Below are 23,323 nucleotides of genomic sequence, written 5' to 3'. Positions count from 1 at the left end.
ATGGAGGGCCAATTGTATATTTATTGAAAAATCTGCGAGTAAGTGGACCTGTGCAGTTCAAACCCATGTTGCTCAAGGGTCAGCTGTGATTGGAACATTTGAAAGCTTTGATGAAGGTAAAAAACCAAAAATCCTGCTAGTGAGAATTGCTGATGGTGAAAAGTAGAAATGTGTTACACTGCCCAAAGATACAGTCTCCCAACATCTTCAAAAATAAATTGAGCCTTGTATGTCTGTAATAATTTAAATGTGGAGGGTTTAGTTGGGCATCTATAATTATGTGTCTGTCATTCAAATGATGGCAACTTTTAAGGACTGCTCCTGAAGGAATAGGAGGTAAAGTGGTAGAGGCCTATTTACACACAGCGTAAGTGAAGACTTGCGACAGCGCCCAGAGGGGAAGCCTGCACCAGCTGGACAATGCAGACAACCAGGGGGAAAAAGCTGACGGGAGGGGTAGGTGTGTGACCATAAGATTCCATTCCCAGACACTTCCTTTCCTGTTCATTCTACCAAGCACGCATGGTAATGGCAAGTATTGTCTGAACATTTTGCAGAAACGGTCCTTTCAGTTCATTCAAGTTTCCAGTAATCAAATCCCTGCCCCACCATCCAAACAAAACAGGCAAAAATCCAAAGCACAAAACAAAACACTCTTACCCCTCTCACTTGGGAAATAAGAACCCCAGAAAGTTCTGGTTAGTTAGTGTAGTATTCCAAGTCACACAGTTAATAAATGGAAGAAACGGAACTAGCAGAACTAGAACACTGAATCTAAATTTGTATTCTTTCCACCAACACAAGCCTTTCCTAGGCTATAGGCGCCTGGTGCCAAGCGTTCACTTAAGAATTGCCTGTAGACGAAATATATAGGATGTCTCTAAAACAGAACATACAGTATGTTCTATTTTTTGAATGCAAGTGTTGTTGATAAAGTTAATAAAACTTTTGGTCTTTCTGTATTTTGTCTGTACATAGACAATTATTAGGTAAGGAGCTATGCAATTTTATGATAAAAAGAATTTATTCTCTAAAATGCCAGGAACGTTCATGCTGCCAGTTTACTTTTTGATTGACCCCTGCAGGGACCAAGATATTTGTCTTTCTTTCCCCCCAGAATATTTGCTACCTGTTTTTCAAGCCCTTCCAATAGGCTAAAGCTGTCTCTTACCACCCTTAGAAACAAATGGCGAAATGACTTAACACAAAGTCACACTAAAGGATTGTTAACCAATCAGCAAAAATACAGCTATATGGGGCATTTCCCCCCTGTATATTTCAGTATATTTGTGTCCCAGTTTTGATAAGGAGGAGAGAGTTGGCAAGAAAATGAGACCCAAGGGAAGATAAAGTTTTCTTCAGCTTGACTTTATGAGAAGGCTGGTCTGGGCCAGCCCTGTTTGTTTTTGCACACTTTGAGATATTCTTGTCCTGCGTGACCTGCCTGGGAAGCTAGGGGGCACGCTCAGAAGTGGTAAGTAGTGACGTGTTGCTTTCTCAGCCTTCTCTACCCCAACCCCCACCCCGTGACAATGTTGATACATCCAACCACTTTTGGCCTCTGTCTTCCTGCCACAAAAATGAATACTTCAAAAGAACAGTGGGGGTCCTGCCTGGATAGCTCAGTTGGTCAGTGTCCTCTAGACAGAAGGGTTCCATACTTGGTCCGGGAACATACAAGAAGCAACCAACAAATGTATGGATAAGTGGAACAACAAATTGATGTTTCCCTCACTTCCTCTCTCTCTAAAAATCAATTAATAAAAAAAAATTTAAAAAGGCACATTGAGGCTTAACCATGCTGTTTGGGAATGGAGAGGGGCTCTCTTGACCGTGAGGCTTAGAAAGAAACAGAAAAGCAGGATGTAGCAGCTGTGCAGGGCACTTGACCATGAGGCTGGAGAAGGAGAAGCCTCTTGCCCATGTAGGAGCAATGTGGGGTCTTGGCCGTGCAGTTTGAAAGAATGCAGAAGGAGGTCAGAAAAGAAGAGGAGGAAAATCAAGATGGCAGAGGAGTGAATGGAAGTCACACTGACCTCCTCCCAGGACCAATCTGGAATTATAACTAAATTGTGGAGAAATCACCTGGAACAAGCAACTGAACAATAGTGAGAGGAGCCTTATGACCACAGACAGACAGGAGAATCAGCTTTAGCCCAACCTAACTGGTAAGGAGTGTGGTAGAGACTCGAGAGGGCGGGCAGGGTACCCATGGGTGGCAGTACCAGAAGGATATTGAAATGGCCAGTTGGATCCCCCTGAGTAGAGCGGAGTCTAAACCATAAGCAGGGATCTCCAGCCTACAGCACTAGAGCCCCAAAAGTACACAGATAATAGCCAGCTGTGAAAAGCAGCAGGGTAGCAACCCAGAGACAGGCAGCTGGAGACACAAAGAGCTGTTTAAAGGTCCAACGCATAAATTTTTCTTTGCAGCTACTTACCCTGGTCTCTGGTGAAAGTGGGGGCAGAGTGGGCTAGAGACGCCTGAGGAGAGACTGGGGAAGGAGGCTTTGGGGAGAGAACTGAGAGAATAGCTGGTGGGATCCGGATGCAGACTCATTCCTCATATGGTGGCAGCCATCTTGCTCAGGCAGACCACTCCCCTGAGCGGCAACAGCGTGAGAGGACCCAAGAGCCCCACCTACAGGTGGGATTCCACCCCGCCCCGCGGTGCCTAAGCCTAGCTGCTAAGTGCAGAGTGGCAGCCACAGATAGTATATCTCTGGCTAAAGGGAGCACAGAGTGGTCTAGAGACACTTGAGGGGAGACTGGAGACAGAGGCTTTGGGGAGAGAAACGGGAGAGTAGCTGGCAGGATGCTGGTGCTGACTCATCCCCCATACGGCAGCAGCCATCTTGCTCAGGCACACCACTCCCCTGAGTGACGGCAGTGTAAGAGGACCCAACAACCCTGCCCCGAGAAGAGACTCTGCCCCACTCCGTGGTGCCTAAGCCACACTGCTGAGCACAGAGTGACTAGAATAACAACTGAAGGAGACAGCCACAAACAGTAGATTCCTGGAAGTCTCAAACAGACTGCCTAAGGTCAGACAGGGTCAACATCTGACATCATCACAGGCAGATCCAAAAAGAAAAAACAGCAGTCTTCTACCATAGAAGTTCACACCACAAAGTCAGGAAATCAAGACAGATCAATTTAAGAAGCAGAAGCAAAAAAAGAAGAGTCTCACAAATAATGGGAAGACAAAGAAACACCCCCCACTCAAAGGGAAAGGAGGAATCCCCAGAAAGAGAACTAAATGAAATAAAGGCAAGTAAACTATCATACTGAGTTCAAAACAATGGTTCTAAGGAAGCTCAGTGAGCTCAGAGAGAATTACAAAAAACTGCAGGGAAACTACGAGGAACTTACTGCAAACTATATCAGCATGAAAAAGGACATAGAAATTATCAATAAGAGACAAGAGGAAATGAAGAATACAATTTCTGAAGTGAAGAACAGAGTAGAAGGAATCAAAAGCAGGCAAGATGAAGCAGAAGATCGAATCAGAGAGCTAGAGGATAAGGTAGAAAAAAGCTCCCAGAAAGAGCAAGGAAATGAAAAAAGACTCAAAAAGAATGAAGAGGCATTTAGGAAAATGCAGGACAACCTGAAACATAATAATATCCATATAATAGGGATACCAGAAGGAGAATAAGAGGAGCAAGGCATAGAGAACCTGTTTGAAAAAGTAATGATGGAAAACTTCCCTAATTTGAGGAGAGAAAAAGTCACACAAGTCCAGAAAGCAGAGAGGGTCCCATTCAACAGGAACCCAATGAAGCCCACTCCAAGACACATCATAATTAAAATCAGAAATATTAAAGACAAAGAGAGAATCCTAAAGGCAGCAAGGTAGAAACATATAAGGGAGCCCTGATACAGCTAGCAGGTGACTTCTCAACAGAAACACTACGAGCCAGAAGGAAATGGCAAGAAATATTCCCAGTCATGAAAAGCAAAGGCCTACAACCAAGACTGTTGTACCCAGCAAGACTCTCAATTGAAATGGAAGGCAAAATAAGGAGTTTCCCAGACAAAAGAAGGCTAAAAGAATATATACCTCCACCAAATGAGCACTGCAAGATATGCTAAAGGGACTGCTTTAAGATGGTGAAGAAAAAGAGTCTAGGAATACCCAGTTCCTCTCACAGTCACCAATACTTGATATTATCAATATTTTTAATACTTACTAATATGATTGTGACAATGATGTGTTATTTTAATTGTTACTTTATTATTTGTTGAAACTAAACCTGTTTTTGTATATTTCTTGCCTATTTCTATTATTTTTAAAAAGCTTTAGATGACTTTTTGGTATTCTTTTTCCATTTTTTGACTAAATGTTGGTAGAAATTTTTCCCTTAAAAAAAACCTATTAACCCTTTTTAGATGTGTTGCAAATACTTTCTTATTCTATTACTTGTCCTTTAACTTTTTAAATATGTACATTACTGTATAGTCTTAAATGTTTAATATAGTCACATTGTCAATATTTTACTTTATAGCTTCTGGGTTTGAATATTTTACCTCAGGGTAAGAAAAATATTATTTTGTACTTTCTCCTAAAATTCCTTAGATTTTACATACTGATTTTTAACTCACCTGAATATTTTTTGAATAATGTGTGAAATAGGGCTGTATATTTGTTTTATTTCAAGTAATAGTGGTCCATGCACCTTATTTGTTGAATAAGCCTTATTTTCCCCATTGATTTGAAATATCAACTTAATCATATATTACATTATTAGACAGATATATACATTTGTTTCTAGAATGCTCATTTTATTTCATTGATCTACTCGATTATTTCTGTGCTGGTGTCATGTTGTTTTAATTGCTGAGACTTTATAATGGATTTTGACATTTAAAATAAAAAAAAAAAAGCACAGTGAGAAAAAAACCCTTTCAAATGGGTAGTTGGGTTATTACTTCCCAGGATTATATATTTCACCACATGGTTCCCTCCCAAAAGTTTTGCCTTTGGCTTTCTCACTGAAGGCCTGAAGGCCTAGAGGCGGCAGGGCCAGGCGCACGTGTCAAGGACTGCCTTCCCAGTGACAGACACACACCTTAAGGACTCTCCCAGCCCGCTCTGCGGCCCTCGGTGGGGGGAGCGACGCCTGGAGCCCCAGCCCCTGCTGCATGTTCCAGAGTGTGAAGATGCACCAAATGACTCACCTTACACACTGAGCTGGCTGAGCCCATTAGCTGTTTCATATTACAGGGTGGCTTTTAACCTCCAGTCTAAGAGGGCTTAATGAGCAATAGTCTGTCGAATTTCAGGATTTCATGCCATGGCTCTTGTTTCCAGGGAGGACACACACTGTGTGTGCGGCTAGAGAAAACCAGCCTGAGCTTTCGTCACCCGAATTGTAATGCCTTGAAGCCAAATGTTGCCGTATTTTTAGTTTTAATTACTGGCTTGCTCTTCACCCCACCCCCCTGCCCAACGACCTCTCTCGCCTTCTACCAAGAATCCTCCTGAATTCAGTCTCTTCCCTTCAGCAATCCAAATGGCTCCACAGATCTTCATTATTTCCCAAACCTTTCACTCTTCAGCAAAATAGAGGGAGGGGGGGGGAAAAAATCAAAACCAGTGAAGCTAGTTTACATATCTTTTCTCCTGCAGGGAAAAGATCTTAGCAATTTTCTAAGGGCTGGAGAGAGAGGTAGGAGGTGTAAAAAACACCCTACCTCCCCCAAAGAGGCAGTTTTCTACTTCAAAAAACAGCTGTGGTAAAAATATCTCCCAAGAGCAGCCAGCTGTTTATTTATAAATCTGTGCGCAGGGAAGCTTTATTCCTCTTAAGTGTTTTCAAGAACACGCCTAGTGTTTGGGTGAGAGGGGCCCAGGGTTGCTGGCTGTGAGCCAAAGATTGCTGGCTTCTTGGCCGGGAAAGGGGGGTGGTGACACAAAAGGCTGATGAGACGGGCGACGGGGCTCGGTGGCGGCGGCGGGCGAAGTGGCTTGAGGGTGGATGCCCAGGGCTTCGGCCTTTTCTAGGCGGTCCTGGTCGGGCAAACAAGTAGCCGCTGCTGTTCTGTCTCTGGCCCAGCAGATGGTGCTGCCAGCCCGGCGCTCAGGCCTCCGCCCGCGCGCCCGCGCCGCGGCCCCCCGCCCCTCCGCCTGCAGATGGCTTAATCAGGACGCGCGTCCCTCCCCCACCGCGGCCCGGGCCCCGCCCGCGCGGCCGCGCGACGCTGCGGACCGGGAGCCAGGCAGTCAAGTGTTCCTGCGTACAGCAGGTAGCCTGGCAACTGAGAGCATAATACCGAGCAGATGGTGTTCGCACGGCGTGATGGACATCACACACGACAGCCTGAGACAATCCAGGAATTCCCTGGTGACTCGAGGCCCTCTTTACACAAAATGAGTTCTCTCTCCAGTGCCGTGTATCTCTGGGGTGATCTCCCCCGCTCTCCCACTGACACTGAACTGGTTTCTTATTACCGACTTTTCTTGCCGCCGGAGGGAAGGGAGAGTGCAGGGGGTGGGGTGGGGTGGAGGAGGCGGTGGCAGGAAACGGAAGAGCTGGGAGCGCGAGGAGATGGTGCGGGGCGCTGGGGACCCGGGAGAGGAGGGAGAGGGGCGTAAACCAGACCCCGGGAGGACCGTCCGAGAGGGACAGGGTTCCCTGTAGCCGGGGAGGCACAGAGCCGGCGAGGAGAGGCGCGCCTCCGCTGTCTTTGCAACCTCGTGGCCTACGAACAGCCTAAATGAAATTTAGGATTTTACTTAAAAAGTCCCCCGGGACGTAATTTAGCCTCTCCACTCGCGCCTGTATGCTTACAAGTCCTTAGGGGACTCTAAGGAGTCAAGAGTAGGGCCCGTGCGATCTCGCCAGGCCGGAAAACGCCTCTCCGCTCAGGCGTCCCTAACAAAGGAACAGCCAAGGTGGCCCTGGGCGCGGGCAGGGCGGTGCAGGGGGCGGGCGAGCCTCGTGCGGGTGCTGCGTGGGGGGAGCCCGGGTTCGCTGACCGCGCGCGCTCCGGGGCGCGTTTCCCCCGCAACGCCGCGCCGCGTGCCAGAGGCTGGGAAGGCGATGGGAGTGGGCGGCATGGGCGGTTGGGAGGGGGTGCGAGAGGGTTGCTCTTGTAGGAACAAGTCCTAGTAAATCAATACATAACAAAAAGTATGCCTCCCCCAAAAACCCCCCACAAAAAACAAAAACAAACCCGTGCTTTTCACGCGCACTGAACTGGATCAAGTAATTAAATAAAAAATAAATTCCAAACGGAATTTTGCCTAGATTTTATACATCAAGAGACTTCTATGTCCAACCTCTCACCAGAGCCCAGAGGCTTTGCTCTGCAAAGATACAATTCAAATTTTAAGTTTCCGAAGGTGGAGGTCTTTCCAAAAGTGGGAAGCTAACGCGCTTCCTGGAGAACGGCACACTTGCTGGGAGTGAGCTCAGCAGTTTCAGGTTAGAGAGCTGCAAAGGAGGAGCCCTCTGCGGACTGGACCGAGGCACCTGGCTGTGCCTCCCAGGGCCCAAGCCGTTCGGAATGGCATGTGAACTGCCATTCGGAGGCCGGGGATGCCATCCGACCTCTCGGCCTCACTCCCACGCCCTCAAATGAAAATCATATTCCGAAGACCTCCTTGACAGTGGAAAGTTTGGAGATGAAAGAGTAAATGAAACCCTACAGAAAGTTAATGGCTAAGAAGATGCTACCAGTCGCCTTGTAAGGGGGAACAACAATGGGCTAAAGTAGCAGTTCTCAAGAGTGTGGGTCCAGGGTCCCCAGCGTTAGCATCACCTGGGAGGTGGTTAGAAATGCAGATTCTGGAGCCCCAACCCAGGCCTCCTGAACCACAACCTTTGGGGGTGTTTTAACCGGCCCAACAGGTAATTTCCATGACTCACAGTTTAAGAATCACTTGGGCAAATAATCCTGGTTTATGGGCACTGACTGCAATGTGGGGCTTCCCAGCTCTAAGCACCCAGATGAGATTGCAAACCCTGCATTTTCCAAAGCGAGTCACAATGCTGAGTTGCTTAAGTTTCTCTTGCAGAGTCTTCTGCATGTGGAACAAAATTCTCAGATTCTCAGAGGGCCGCTCAGGCATTGCAAACCCAAGAATTGTGAAAGGGCCACGGCCGTGGCTACCCCAGGAAGGCCAGGGCTCCTGCAGCTCCGCCGTGAGGCGGAGGAGCAGCCAAGGCGGAGAAGGCTGAGGCCAGTGTGCGCCCCTGCTCAGTGAGGAAGCGGCAAATGCCATTAGACTTCCTGTCGCCTGGTCTGATGCCTGGTCTGATAACGAGGCAGAAGTATGGAAAACTAGGATTGGAGGAAAGTCCTCTCTGATTGGAAAAGGGTCTTCAAACATGGAGAAAACAGAGGCAACAATGGAAGAAAATGAACACTTAGGAGGCACCTGTTATATGCAAAGTGCTCTATCAATGCAGTCACCTCCATAATTAAACTCCTCTCACTGAAGACAGAAAAAATCCCCAAGTCTCTGACAGGTTAGGTGACTTGTCTGATGCCCTGCAGCTGGTGGTGGTGTCTTGGGGATTCTGACTTTGCCACCGACCATAATATGCATCTGGTCTAAATTGTGCAGACCACCCCAGAGGGCTCTGGAGTAAAAAGAAATGGGAGGGGTGGGGGGAGAGAGGAAGGGCATGGAATTAAAAGGTAGAAACTGTATCAGGATCAAAGGATGAAACTGAAAGAGCACAAAAATATCCGTCATTTTTCATATGTTCCCGATACCCCCAAATTAGGATGCCTCTATGCTATCAACTCTGACATTTAAAGAAAGAACATGAGATTGCCCATTCCACCATAAATGGGAGGAAGGAAGAAAATACAATAAAACCGTAGCATTCCCTTTGAAGTTGATCAATTGTCAGGACAGAAACTTGGTTTCAGGATGGTGGTTTCTTTTACAGAATTTCTTTGTCCGGACCAATTTTTCACTGCAGGTTTGGAGAATCGCTTACAATAAATTCACAGCAGAGCCCCAATAGGGCCCGCCCCATATAAACACCTCTGTTTCAGCAGATGATTGAAGAAGGTTGGATAAAAAAGTTTGTTTTATAATGTGTGCTGGTTGTGTCCCTGAGACTATTGAGTTTTGAGGCAGTTTAGCAAGTTAGGAAGCTTATTGCTGAAACGGCAGTAACTTGGGGTCTAATGCTAAACCTGCTGAATGGGTTTTCCAAGTTCTGTGTGTTCCGCTCCTAAGAAGGAGCCTTAACATTAGGGGAACCCAACAGGCCTGGGTAGAAACTCAGCTCCATCAAGTGACTGGCCCACCCTGACCATAACAAATTGCTTGTTGTCATTACTGTTGCTACTACAGCCTGTTGAACACGCTGCTCTGGGAAGTCAGGGTGAGGGAAATGTTACGTGCCTGGTTCTAGCTTAGCTTCTAAGACAATCAGGACTAAGACTCTAAATTTGCTTTTCTTTCTAGGCTCTCAGTGAGAAGAATGGGGTTCTTAGCTAGATATTGTACTGTTTCAAAAATACATGTTTTGCTGATTTCCCCCCGTTCACTGGAAAAATCTGAAAACACTGCATGAAAGTATAAAGAAAGAAAAGGCAATATTCATTTTTAACACTCAGAGGCAACTCTGTTAATATTTTGATGTGTTTTTGTATTCGTGCCTAGCCGTTTCCCACCCCCATGCAATAATATATTTTCCATACTCAAGATCATGGTATACACATGTTGTTTCTTACTAATTAACATAAGAAAGGTAGAAAGCTCCAACTTTCTAAATGCTTAAAGTTATAACTTTCTGGTAGAATAGTTACTGCAAGGTCTATAGTTTTAAAAATGTTTTCTAACATTCAGTACAGAGCTAGGTCCACCGTGGCAACGAATAGTATTGCTGAATTGAGCTGACTAACTGGCTACAATGAATTCTAGCCTAAGTCAGTATCACGTGTGATTAAGGAGCAGCAAAAAGATGGCCCTACAACAGACTGCCTCTCCGAGCTACTGACCAAAGCCTCTGCTGAAGAAGAAAGGGTTAAAGTGGGCGGTCCTGTGCAAGACCTGAGCTGCCATCAGCCATGGGAAGGTCAGGCTTTCAAGGACTTTCTTGGGGGTAAAAACAAAAATACCATTTGTCCTTATCAGCGCTTTGAACAAAGTTACCATAGGTCTCTCTAGTAGCAACACAACTTTGAGAATTATGCTTTTCCTCTGCCTTTGATGTAAATTATAGAGTCCTTCCGATCCCTTTGTTGTGGTTAATTCCACCACCAAAGCAACTCTAAATTGGTTAAAAGTTCATTAGTGTGCAACAATAGGAGCTTGATTAAATAAATTATGGCACATCCATACCATGAACACTAGGCAGCCAATAAAAATCATGCTTTCTCAGGCTATCTAATCACATAGAGAGCTTGCAATATGTGGTTAAGAGAAGAAAAGCTGTTTCTAAAGCAGTTGTCACAGAATAATCATGTCAGACAAGGATTATAAGCAATTATTATTTTATATTTTTTCAATTTTCTATTATGAATATATAAATAAATACTTTAAAAGGCTTGTGCTCTAAAGAATAGCCTTTAAATTGCCGAAAGAAAGAAAGAAAGAAAGAAAGAAAGAAAGAAAGAAAGAAAGAAAAAGAAAGAAAGGGGGTCTGTTTGCTTATTTGCCTGTTTTCAAGGGCTCCAAAATTCTGATGAGGGGTGAGAGTCCCTTAGGTCCTGAGCAGCCGATGACTCCTTTGCGGAGGGGGAGGCACAAGTGACATGTTGGGCCAAGGAGACAGCGGAGCACAGGGACCTAGTGGTGACAGCACCTGCCTGGGGAGGGGCCTGAGCTGCTCAGAGGAAGGGAAGTTTCCAAACGGCTCAGGGGGACAAGAGGGGGCTGGCTTCTGGAGCAGAGGGGCGGTGATCAAAGACACCCCTGAAATCCATTTCTGAGGATTCGTCGTCTCATGGGAATTCATAGTTTTGTGCAAAGATGTACATTGAATAGCTTGAATGACTTAGAATAGCAAAAAGGTAAAAACAACTTAAATGGTCAACATTTAGAGGACTCATTAAACAACACTGCCCCCCCCCCCCCGCCCCCGGAAAAAACCCTGCCCAACCTCATAAACAATGCTTAGTGTAAACAGACGTGGAATGCGTGGAATGGGACCTAAGGAATCCCAGAGGGGCCCCGACTATGCCCGGGCCTGGGGCTGCTTCCACCCAGAACCCACCTCACTCTCCGCAGTGTGAGCAGACACCTTAAACGCAGTTCTCCGGAGACTTCAAGACCTGAACAAGCTGGGCTTGGCTACAGGTTCAGCAACGAGGCCAGCTTTCTGTTGCTGCAACCAAGAGCCCCCAAGCCCCAGAGGTGGCTCGGAAGGGCACTGAGCATCTTCCAGGAATTCCCCGTTCTGCCCGGACAAGCTGCCCTTTGTGGCACCACCCTGCTCTCTGTGGTTTTCCCCTCCAGTCTGGGCTTGAAACCACAGCGCGTGGCCAGGACCAGCACAGCCTTTTGAGTTTAAGAACTTGGGAAACAGTGAAAACTGTCACTTGTCTCCACAGGTTCTCTCTCCACGGGGCTGTAAGAAAACCCCAGCCCCAGGGGCCGCGAGACCTGCTCCACAGGGGTGGGGACAGCATCCAAGGGGCGGCCGGCAGGACACATGGCCTGCAAGTGGTTTGTCAGCGGCTCCTGGAATAAGTTTTTTACCCATCTGTTTGCTGCCTTCCTTTCCCTGATTTAAAAACCGGGAGGGGGAGGAAGATGTCTCAGCTGTCTTTAGCCCAGCTGCTGGGAAGAGTTCCTCCTGAGCTACCGTTCCCCCAAATCGTGCCTTTCTCTTTATTGCCTCCCCCCCTTCTGATGAAGTCATCACAGCAAAGATTACATAACGGATGCAGAGCCCATCTTGTGTTAGACTGGGAGCCAGGCCAATGTTTCCATTTATAGACTAGAGCCCACCGCACTGCCAGGAGGAGCTCTGTGCTGCCACCGCTACGGGACAGGATGGGGAAGGAAGGTCGGAGCCTGAGGCGCTCCCTCCTCACCTCCATCCTCCTTGCAGCCTGGGCAGGGTGGCTGGGGCCCGGGCCCTGACTGCCTGGGAAGAGCCCTTTCTACAAAGCTGCCTGGTCTTGGCCAGTCCTGCTCTGCTCTCCCAGCTGAAGACGGTCCCAGAGCAGGTGGGGGTCCATGTCAGCTGCTCTGCTGGTTTTCTGACTGCTGCAGCCACCTGTCCGTGGGCCAGCCAGGTGCGCTCACACCACGGCCCGGAGGGGAGGCTGCCCGCCCCGCACTCCTGGGAGCAGGCCGGGCCAGCAGCGGCGGCCGGTTTGCGGAGTCCAGGGCCCGACAGAGAGCATGAGAAAGGATGGGGAAAGAAGTCACATTGAGAAACCTGGGGTAGGAACTTCACATTTTTAGAGATTTGGGCTAAGAACCAGGTTCTCAGAGGAAGTGAGTCTAGGAGAGGAGCTCACAGAGGGCCAGGCAGGGCCTGGGGGTGGGGGGCAGGGGGGTTCATCAGACCCCAGGCCTCACACCCAGAAAGGTCCTTGCGTATAAATTTTTAGACATATTCTTCAAACAAGGTTTCACATGGAGTCACCGAGAAATGCCAACAGGACTGAAAGATACCTTCTATTTCATGGCCATAAGTTGTGCCCTGTTATGAGACCAGACCAAGTCCATTACGATTAATATTCTTTCTAAGTTCATGTCTATCTTGTGAAGGGCCCAGTCACACTGCACTGTACTTTAGAAATAAAAGCATTCCTTTTATTTTTCTTCTTTATTAGCATTTGTTCATTTTTGTAAATCTTCCTGGTAACCCTCCAGAATAGAATTGACCCACGTCTCCTGTTCACCTTGAGAAGAGCTGGGGACAAACGGATAAAAATGGCCCTAAAAGAAATGAGGGCCCCAAAGCGTCCCCTGGGCTGCACTGGCACCGTGAGAGCGCAGCTCCGGACTCCGCACCGCACACAGCCGCCGGGATGAAGGAACCCGGGCGCGGTCAGGAACCATCCGCTCCACAGTCTCACGCTTCTCTCTCCCGTTATTGGGAATCTCTCCCGGGAAAGATGATTCAGCAGCGCCTGGCCAGCAGACATAGGCCGCTGTCTCATCAATATTAATACTAATGAGGAATCAGAAACTTTTCGCGAGGCCTATATTTTCAGCTAAGGTTTTGTTCTTTTTCTTCTTTTTTAAAATCCTCACCTAAGGATATGTTTATTGCTTTTAGAGAAAGAGGGATGGAGAGAGAGAAATATCTATCAGTTGCTTCCTGAATGTATACTCACTGGGGATTGAACCCGCAACCTTCTGGAGTACAGGATGATGCTCCAACTGAGCTACCTGGCCAGGGCTGATTTTGTTCTTTCTTAATTGTCAAATAACCTCCACAGCCTTGTGAGGGGAAACACCCCTGTTCACAAATCATCGCCTTTTGCTTAGATAAAATTAGGTTGATTAGCTAAATACAGAACTAGATCGTAGAATGAAGGTGAAATTGAGGGGCGACTTTTACTTTAGTGAGGACTAAATTCACTACTGTTGACAACAGGGACGCAGACCTTCTAAGATGGAGGTGATATGCCAAATACACCCTCTAAAAGCATAAATATTTTTGCTTAAATACCTGGGATGTGCCACTAATTTCCTCTTCCTTTCTACCAGAAGCTAAAGCCGAGTCTGACCTTACCGTGAGAGGACCTCAAAGGCCCACCCCTCCTCACTTTCCCCCAATGTTTCTTGTGTTAATTCTTCCCTTGCTAGCTGACTTAACACTCCCCTTCTCTTATGCCCCCCACATCTGGATGAGCTCTGCGACAACACACACGTCACTCAGACACACTCTCCACCGAAGACTGCAGGCCTCCTTTAAAAGCCTCACAACGACCACTTCTCTCTGAGTGCTTGTAGGAGGTTGAAATCCAAGCAGGAGGGCTGGGCTGACTGATGCTGGAGCTGGACAGGGAGCTCTCACCTGCCGCCCAGGGTGTGTATCAACCTGAGGAAGCTTCCCCAGCGCTAAGGTCAGAGTCCCGGTCTTCCTCTCCTTTGGACCGCTTCTCTAATATGCACACCTCGTTTCTCTAACCTGGGTCCAACTAATTACTTTGGTTTCGCCCTGGTGTTTCTTCTCCTCTCCATCCTCCCCTATCTTAAGAACAGACAACTTCGCGACCAGCGCGATGAAGTGCTTCCCAAGGCAGCCAACCCTTTCTTGAAAGCGGAAATGAAATATGAAAGGCTGGACACCTGCTGAGGAGCGGGGAGGTGGGGATGATGAGCCACTCGAGTGAACTCCCAGTCTGTCTCAGGTCCCCGTGACACAGGAAAAGCCAGCGAGAGTGAGACTGAGGGCTTAGGCTCACTGGGCTTAGTTTTCACTGGAGACCACTTTCTGTACAAGGGCCAGTGAACACCACCTCTTTTTTTTCTTTGAAAGATTTTATTTTTTTATTCTTAGAGAGAGGCACAGGGAGGGAGAAAGAGAGGGAGAGAAACATCGATCAGTTGCCTCTCGGTCCTGGGACCGAATCCCCAACCCAGGCACGTGCCCCGACTGGGAATCGAACCAGCAACCTTTCACTTTGTGGGACGATGCCCAACCAACTCAGCCACATCAGTCAGGGCTGAGTACCACCTCTTGATTCATATTTGGAAGCTTGGAAAAAAGGCTGACAAGGCCATTCTCTCCTCCCTTTTCTGCTGTAGCTGTAGAGAATTTCCAAGGAAAGAAGTCATTGTTCCCCATCAGTCAGTAGGTGGAAGCCCCCAGGGAGCGGACGTCCATGTCCAGGGTGCTGAGAGACGTCTCATGGTGTGGAGGAGCCACCCCGGTGGCACAGGGCCTTGTCACCGTCACTGTGGAAATTCGCGGGGCTGTAGCAGGGTGTCAGTCACAGTCAGCACCTCCCACAGGCTTCTCAGGGACGGAGCCCAATAGATCCCACTGTGAGGTGCACATACGCCCTGCGGAGGATTCCCTTTCTGCTCAGGGACTCAGCTGAGAAGGGTGACTTGGTCAGTAAAACACAGGGCTTGGCAAAAGCAACGCCACTGAGTGTGGCGGGTGCGGTAGGTGAATGTCTCGCACGAGACGGATAGCAATTTAAACATTTCACCTAAAATGTCAGAGGGTGTGCTTGAGTGTGTTATTGTTATGTTACAGAATTACATGCTTATAATTTTGTAACAAAAAAGGGACGTTATTTGTGCCGGACCCTGTATATTGCCAAGGCTCTCACCTACTCTAAGTTCAGGGGTCTGGTTTAAGGCCATGGAGCCTCGTGCTTGTCCCTTTAAACTGTACAGTATTGCACCATCCTTACTAGCATTTTCAGTTTCAGTCTCCAGGTCTTAGAGTTGATATTTTTTTCCCAGCAAACATTCAGCCACAGGTAAGACAAACAAACAAACCGAACAAGCAAACAACTGACTTGCTTAATAGAATACAAAAATCCATGTGTACAGGTTGTGTTTACAACGTTGCTTTGATTTCATGTGCAGTCCGATACTATCACTCCCTGGCCAAAATGCACCGATTACCAGAAAAAACAGATGCCATGACCCTCTACCTGAAATCGGAGCACCAGAACATTGCATGCAGGCTGTACGATTTGCCATTAAAGCTTTCTTTCCTTTCAGATATTCGCCCCCTTTTTAAAAAGCTTCAATGGCTCAGGGAGTCCCAAGAGCCTCCAGCACCCCAGCACCGCAGCAGGTGCTGTGGCTGGAGTCTCGGGGAAGGGCAGCCAGGGCCTTGTTCCTGGATAGACACTGAACACCCAGCGCGTAGACAAGGTTTCCATTCATTGAACGGTGGCAGGATGATCCCACGCTCCCGCAGGATTTCCATAAAGCCAGCCTGGTCAGACCCGGGATGGTCAGAGCTCCATAGCAGAATGGGGATAGAATGGGGGACATGGGACACATGCATTCCAGGACCGTGGGACCTGGGGCAGGTCAGTGAACACCCTGAGCTTCAGTAGTCACCAAGGGGGACTACTTTGTGAGCGCCTGCCCGGGAGCTCACAACGGCTCCTACTAAGCCCTGAAATCTCTAACTCTGCTTGGGAAGAGCTTCGAGGATAAGGGGGGAGCCTGGATGGAAGCGGGGTCTGGATCTGAGTGAGCAGAGGAGAAGGCGGGAGCAGCCACCTGCAAGGAGGCAGGCAGAGGCCCCAGGACCGCGACAGAGGAGCATGCTGGGGGTGTGGGAGCAAAGCTGCGCGGGGCAGGTCTGACCCCAGATGGGTCTGCACGTAGCCTAGACATCTGACCTGACCGACACACAGGAGCCACACTGAAGACTCTTACCTGGAATAAAATGATAAAAGCATCGCTTGAAGAAGATTAAGCTGGTGTCAGGTAGAGGTTAGAACGGGACTGACCAGGAGGAAGAAAGTGGGGCGGCGGGGCTGGGAGGCAGGATTGGGGTACCAGCCGGGGGGCAAAGGGGAGCTGTATGAGGCCACGTTCCTGACTACGGGAACATAAGGGGAAACAGTCAAATTTAACTGCAAGGTATATTTTGGCCAGAATAAGAATTCACATGCTTCCCTGCCCTGCGCACCACCCCCATATGCAATGTATGTGTGGGGTCCCTTGCTGGACCCATGGTCCGATCTCCTCCTGCTCACTTCTGGTCTCTGTTTATCTCATATTGCCTCCACGTGACTACCAGGCGTCTGGCAGAGACAGAGATCTCTGCTCAAAAATCGGTATACCTAACTCCCGCTTTCCTTGTGTTCCCTGCTTTTAAAAAACTGAGTTTATTTCAATGTAAATTTAGTATACATAGTATTTTAAACCTGCCACCTGACTTTGAACTGGGAGTAGTAGAGCAGGGATATACGTTGACTATTTTTGGAGCCCTAACGGTATATCCTGGGGACGGAGAGAAGAGGGCAAACAATAACAGGAAATGAGACTAAATACTTTGAGAGGAAACCTTTTCATTTTTGTGCTTCCTTAACTTATTCCCCCAACTTTCTACCTCCTGCTACACGGTTCCCTGAACTTTTTTTATTCTTTCAAGAAGACCTGACAAAGAATAATGAAAGTTAGATGGTGGCCCAATGAAAGGGTTTTAATGACAAGTAGAATTCACCACAAAGAGATTACTAAGTGTTTCTGAGGCTTAGTTAGTGGTGTAAGCTCAATATTGGATTTTTTTAAAAGTCAGAAAATCACTCTTGGTTCTCATGGGAAACCTTGTTTGCATCAGAAGTGGTGTGATATTTTCATAAGATAATTAATGTTACATTTGCCCCATCCATCTTTTAAATGTAAACTAGAGATGGTAGTAAGAATAATTTCTAACAAGATAGTTCATCACCCCAGTCAGGCCGCTAAAAATTCATGATTAAAGAAGACGGTGTTGGTTCTAGGTAAAAACACGCCTGTGCCGGCCAGTTGGAGCCTGGGTGTCCTCTCTGAGCAAATGAAAATCTTCCCTCTGCATTTTCCCACCCCTTAGTGAGACAACAGTGAGGAGAAGGAGATACTCGGGTTGTGACACTCTGAAATTACCAGCGGGCTCTAGAAACAGGGATGGCTTCACGTTTGTCCCGCCCCCGCCCCCCAGGGCGGGGCTGCAGACCTCCCCACCTGGCTCCCCGCGCCCCGCTGTTCTGCGTTTCCCCAGCGGGTCTGAAGACACATGGTTCCCCTGACGTCTGACACTGGACCTGCCCGTCCGCTCCTCTCTCCTTCTCTGCTATACAGGACATTCTTTCTGTGCATCCACCGAAAGTCATGTGTCGAACCTAAGGCTATGTTTTCTTTTATTAAAAAGTAGAAGAGAGAGATGGACTGCTTTCTTTCCTTTGACCAAGTAAAGGTAATAGAGGGCCCAGGGAACGTAGGGATGGGGTGTTGTTGGCGGCTGCTGTCCTGGGCTAGGCCAGCTCCTGTCAGAAGGTCACCCGAAGGAATTCAGGGCCACCCGTTCTGGTTTGACTCGGTGACCAGAGGCCAGCAGCTCCTCACGGGTCTGTGTCCCAGGCCGCCCGAGTCTGCGCAACCCTTAGCTGGGTCAGCCTGGGTACTAGGGAGACGCAAAGGGGTCGGGCGGAGCTTGGAGGGAGACCCCACCCTCAAAATGTGCAGGGGACTCAGTACTTCAATCTTTTAAAAAGTGCTTAAGTATTTCCTAGATTCCTGACAATTTCAAAGAAGTTAGTAGGTTCAGAAAAAAAAAAAATCCATTCACACCCTTAAAACTTAATCCATATTATCCGCACCTCCAAGAAAGGAAATATAACTTGGGAGTTTGAGGGGGGAGGAGGTACAGAGCACAGGACAACTTTTTTCTCTGTTTAGGCAGGAGCTGTCCTTCTGGTGTTTGTGTCCCTTTAGTTAGAGAATGAACCTGGAAGTGGCAGTGGTGGTGCGGGGGGCGGGGGGGAACTTTGAAAAATCTTGTCGGATCTTTAGTCCTTGCAGGTGATTGTGTCGCTGGTACCTACTAGGAGTGGCAGGGGTGCACAGGCAGGGGTGCTGGCCTCTGAAGCGGGGCTGGGAAAGGGACCACGGTGACAGTATGGTGACATTGGCTTCCTTTCACTCACCCGCTCTTTCTTTATGAGAGAGCCTCTGGTCCTTTCAACTGTCTGGAGGCTCCTCAAGGAGGCTCCTTGGGAGCTGAGGGTTAGGGCTCTTGAGTCACAAGAAGAGACACTTTCTAGCTGGGGTTTGCAGAGCTGGTCACCGCCAGCCTCGCTGCCTGGCACCTTCCTTGTAGGGGCTGCAGGGAAACAGGCTCGCCCCTCAGAAGAGAGGCAGGCATCCCGAACTGGAACACCAGGAGGAGGGGGCTGGGAGCTCAGAGGAGAGGGGGCCGTCAGGGCAAGAACCTGCCGGGTAAAGGATGTGTGGTACTGAACAGAAAGCACAGACCGCAGCGGGAGAGAAGAGGGCAAAAGGACACGTGGGGATGACACACCGAGAGGCAGGGTGCAGCCGGAGAAGAGTCGGGCCGGGGAAAGTCCAGGACGCACCCCAGCGGCAGACACCCCAGGCCCACCCCGGGACGCACGGGGAGGTCTGTCATGGAGACATTCTTATCCTACAGCTGTGCTTTTTGTTCTCCATACATTTTTTTTTTTGGTGGGGGGTGGGAGTGGGAGAGTAAAGTACATAATGCTGTTGGGGTGATATATCTCTTTTTAAAATTCACTTTTCAAGTACAGTTGACATACAGTATCCTTTTAGTTTCAGGTGTACAACACAGCCATTAGACAATTCTATATGGGGTGAAATTTCCTATTTTTCTTTCTGTCCGACTCCAGCTAGCTCTGGGAAGCTTGGCCGTTTCAAGCACCGCTGCCGAGGTTCTGGAGAGCGGAAGGGCAGGCAACAAGGAACGGGGGTCTCAACCTGACCAGATGGGCCGGTGGCCGCCATTGTCAAGGCTGGCAAACTCACCGGCTTGGCTTTGCCCGCCTCCAGCACAGCCTCTCCTGGGCCTCGCATGCAGGGCATCTCTGGTCGCCACTGACTGGCCTGAGTGTGGGTGTCATCTGTGGCTGCCTGCGCCCTCGACGTGCCAGAGGGCACCTCCTCCTCCCCATCCGGCCCTCCAAACTGCCAACAAAAATATAATCTCACAACACAGCTCAAGTGGAACAATTATTTTCTTCCTTAAAAGAGATAAGGAATTTGTTCAAACTGGGGAGAAATAAGGAATGGTTTATAAATGGATAGTTACTATATTTACAGAGATATTACGAACCCTGATTATATAAAATAATGGCATAGTCCTTATTTCACCTAATGCTTTTGCTTTCAAGGTTTTTTTCCCCCTTGCATTAATGCAGACTTTCAAAACATGAGACACATACATTAACACTAAGATATGAGAAAAGTTTTCACTAAGAGAAATGGCAACTCAAGCACCATGGGGCCAAGTTATATGTTTGGTGGCATTTGCGTAGATATTTGCATATATTCCCTTCTTCATTGTTGTTCTTGCAGATCCAAGTGAAAATATGATTTTTTTTTTTTTGAGGCAAAACCCAGCCGCAGGAACAGCTCGTAAACCTCGCCGCAGACACAGTGCTCATGGCAACGGGCTGTTGCCTTTGGCTTATGAGCTCTGGTAACTGCCAAAGGGGCCACCGATCAGAGAGGTCTGGAAAGACGCGAGTCTGTCAGAATCCGCGAAAGGACGTGACACGGAGGCCACACTTGTGTGGCGCAATTTGCATGAGCGCTTCTAAACAAATTCTGTTTTCACATGCAATTCACAAACCCGCAGCCGCAGGACTAATTGGTGGGGTTGCCACTCAAGTGCAGCGCTGACTAGAGCTCTCACTGCACAGATGAATAATACCGAGTCCTGAGCGATGCAAGAATTGCTTTACAGTTACTTTGCATCACCATTCTTCCATGATCTCTGCCCCTCCCCCTCCCCCTGCATAGTGGACTTGAATAAGAAAACTGCCCCCCGCCAAAAGTGGCATTCATGTTATCTGAAAACGGTTTAAGATTAGGGAAAGAGACAGCAAGGACCTGCTATCGTTTTATTAGTATGGATAGATTATTCACGTCACTAGAGTGACAGTGAATTTGATTGTACCGTGAAATGCCAATAGGATGCCAAACACAGTCGTGAAAACCACAAGGAACTCCAAGTGGCAGAACGCTTGGGGGTTCATCTGGAAGGATCCAGTCCCCCAAGTGTAAAGCGGCACATTGCCCACCTGGAATCTCAAGGCTAAGTGAAGGGGAAGAGGTGTCTGCCCTGGGCACTTCCATAGCTACCGAAGAAAGGGAAGATGGTGACAATTCCCCAGCCCCTTCCTAGGCGGTATTGGAGGCTTTACAAATTTAACGCGGGCGCTCTCCACTGGGACACTCTCCATGTCCAGTAAAATCAATTGATTTGGAGGGAAGGACTCAGAGGCCTCCCCGGCGCTGGGTCACTTGTGCGCAGGCAGAGCCTCCGTGTTCGCTGCCTCTGCATTAATGGCGAACCAGGCAGTCTCTGGAAACAGCCTTGGGTGCAGTTTTCGGTTTTCTTGCCCTTTGCTGCTGCGAGATGTTAAGCCTTGAATCCTCTTTTAATCTGAGTTACGGAGGGAGCTGTATCTAAACTGTATGGCATCATATGGAAACCTGACCTGCTGGAATTCCCTCCTCCACTGTTCGCTTGGCCTGACCTTAATGCCGAAGGCTTCCCTGGTTCTGCCCAGAAAAAAAATACATGAACAGAAGTGGTTGGGCTCTCTTTGGGCTCAGGCAGCTAAGACTGCTGTATCTGGAATTTCAAAAGTCAGGGATACACTGTCATCCTAGCATTTCCCATCCTCAAGTCTCATCGCTGCTGATCTCTCCCCACCCCCATGTTTAACCCGAGGTGGGAGGAAGTTTGGGAAGAAGGGTTTTGCTTTCACAATCCTGATTTGGCCTCCGTTAAAAACCATCATCCTTTTATCGGCAGTGGGAATGGAAGTGTCCGCCCATGCCCACTGGGGACAGCTGGCCGCTGTCTCCCGTGACTCGATCAATCCTTCCCCCCGTTAAACGCTTTCAGATCTGGAATGGGCTCCCGACCTTTGGGCTCTGACTCTGGATCTGGCATGCAGAGCAGGCAAAGGACGAGTCTTCAGAGCAGGCTGGGCAGGTTGTTACCCGCAGGTGTGATTTGCCAGGTAACAAAGGGCCCCTTAAAACTCTCTCTTCCATGCCACTATCTCAATAGACATTTTCATTCACAGGCTAAGGTTTTCTAGGAGATGGCGATCAAATTGAACGTATTACTTGGAGTGGTCCAACCCACACAGCCCCTAACCCTAGAGCGTCCTGAAGTTCCAAGCCACGGGACAGGCACATCTGGTAGACTCCAGCGAGCCAGGGGACAGGCCCTTGTGCCTGGCGGGAGAGACGGAGAGGACATGGGACAAAAACCTAGCCCAGGTCACAGGGTTGCCTGTAGCAAGTCACGGAGTTCCAATGACACCTTTGACCTCTAATCCACAAAGAGTCCATTCTTACTTCTTGCAGCGTCTGCGTGGAAGGTTATGATAGAGCCTCTTCTGATAGACAAAGATTCATGTTGAAGCAGAGACCTCAGCGGAGCCCCAGTGAAAGGAGGCCTGTACCGCGTTCATTACCACTGTGGCCTGGGCCCAAGCACAGAGCTGAAGCTCGCAATCAGAGGCCTGGCTCTGAAGGAGACCTGCCTTCCCTCCTTTGCCTGTGATGTAGGGACATTCCAATTCTAACTTTCCTTGCAGGCAGAGATTTCAATGATTTCTTCAGTGTGGTATAGACTGCTGTCTTTAGGTTCTCCCTAATACACTGTATTTCATCAACTCTGAGAGTCATACATCATTTTTGATTTCAGAGATCTAAATATGTGCTCAGCGAGCTCCATGGCATTTAGGTTCTTGTACAACCAGTAGGCCAGAGTGGTGGCCCTCGTCTGCCCATGGGCGGCGCCCACCCTGGACCTGGCTGTGCTCTTTCTGTGCGCATGGCCTGCCTGTGAAAGGGGGGTGCGGACCACCACTCTTCTCTAGGGACCAGGTGAGGACAGCTAGGGAAAGTCGCCATGGGCCATGGGGAACCCGGGAAGCCAGGGCTTCATTCAGAGCAAGACTTGGCACAAACACCTTCCGTATTTTTCTAAATGATAGCTAAAAAATCTTTACCACATAACATTGCACGCGTTTCTCCCAAGAGAGCACGTGTACAGGTAAGATGGAACATGGCCACTCAAATAAACCCAGGGCTAGCGCTGAAATGATTTCAGTGTGATTCTAGAAGAAAAAAAGTGCTGGGGGGGCAGAGAGTCATTTTAAGGGAAGAAAAATGAGTCTCTCCATCTCGAGCCCTTGTTCCTCAGGTCACTGATGCTCATGTCTGTCAGCTGCTTCCTCGTGGTGAGGCCGGGAAGAGTTAAAGGAGGACAGGAGAGAGGAGGGCCAGGCTTTAGCAGGCTGGGCGATCGTCTGTGGACCCGTCTGCTGGGTCAGGATGATAGGGCACAACACAGACCCGAGGGTCTGTCCTGTCTTCAAAAGGACTTGCAGCAGTCTTGAATCTTGTTCAGAAAAAGAGCTCAACGAATATGAAACACAACTATAGAAAGACTGGGCATGACATAATTCAATTTCCCTTTCCCTTCCTTCCTTCCTCCTGGTAAAAATGACATGTTATCATTTTAATCATTTAAAATGTATAATTTAGTGGCTTTACGTACACTCACACTGTTGTGCAAATTTCAGACTGACACTTCGAGAACTGTCCCATCATCCCAAAGAGAAACCCTGCGCCCATGAGGCAGCCTTCCTCTGTTCTTTTCTTTTTTTTCTTTCTTTATTTTGCCAGGATCATCTGAAC

The 23,323-nt window shown here is 48.4% G+C and overlaps 1 protein-coding gene across 1 annotated transcript in view; it reads right to left on the bottom strand.

The window, feature by feature from the left end:
* MAML3 (mastermind like transcriptional coactivator 3) overlaps window positions 1-23,323 on the bottom strand; it is a 367,553-nt gene that overhangs the window by 12,800 nt on the left and 331,430 nt on the right. The window lies entirely within an intron of this gene.

This window comes from Pteronotus mesoamericanus, unplaced genomic scaffold (assembly GCF_021234165.1).
Source record: "Pteronotus mesoamericanus isolate MK-2021 breed Mesoamerican mustached bat unplaced genomic scaffold, CSHL_Meso_final contig_163, whole genome shotgun sequence".
NCBI classification, from domain to species: domain Eukaryota; kingdom Metazoa; phylum Chordata; class Mammalia; order Chiroptera; family Mormoopidae; genus Pteronotus; species Pteronotus mesoamericanus.
Note: the sequence above shows the minus strand (reverse complement) of the source record. Positions and strands in the feature narration are given on the sequence as shown.